The sequence below is a fragment of the Rhipicephalus microplus genome, chromosome 6 (assembly GCF_043290135.1).
Source record: "Rhipicephalus microplus isolate Deutch F79 chromosome 6, USDA_Rmic, whole genome shotgun sequence".
Taxonomy (NCBI): domain Eukaryota; kingdom Metazoa; phylum Arthropoda; class Arachnida; order Ixodida; family Ixodidae; genus Rhipicephalus; species Rhipicephalus microplus.
In genome coordinates, this window is record NC_134705.1 from 5,025,877 (window position 1) to 5,026,245 (window position 369).

The 369-nt window shown below is 50.4% G+C and overlaps 1 non-coding gene across 1 annotated transcript; it reads left to right on the forward strand.

Annotated features, from left to right (window-relative positions):
• Positions 1-294: 294 nt before the first annotated feature.
• Positions 295-369, forward strand: TRNAA-CGC (transfer RNA alanine (anticodon CGC)). Its single transcript has one exon. It is a non-coding gene; the product is annotated as a tRNA-Ala (tRNA).

The following is a 369-nucleotide window of genomic DNA, read 5'->3' on the forward strand; positions in this document are numbered from 1 at the left end:
ATACTCTTCTTTCCTTATTCATTAACTAGGGTCTCGTACTGGCAGGCTTAGTGCCTTTAGGCTGTATACTAGAGATTATTGGTCAGCTGCTGTCTCGTACTGGCAGACTTAGTGCCTTTAGGTTGTATACGAGGGACTATTGGTCAGCTACCCACTCGTAACAAGTTCACGTGCTACGTCACGCCAAACAATCTCAAGAGTGTGCCACACTCGCCCCCATGGCTACTGGTGGCGCTGACTGACACTCGCACGTTTAATTCACATATAAAGCCTACGAAGTTGCCTGGGGGGATAGCTGTGTTGGTAGCTCAGTGGTAGAGCATCGAACGCGCCATTCGAAGGTCGCAGGTTCGGATCCTGCCCACAGCA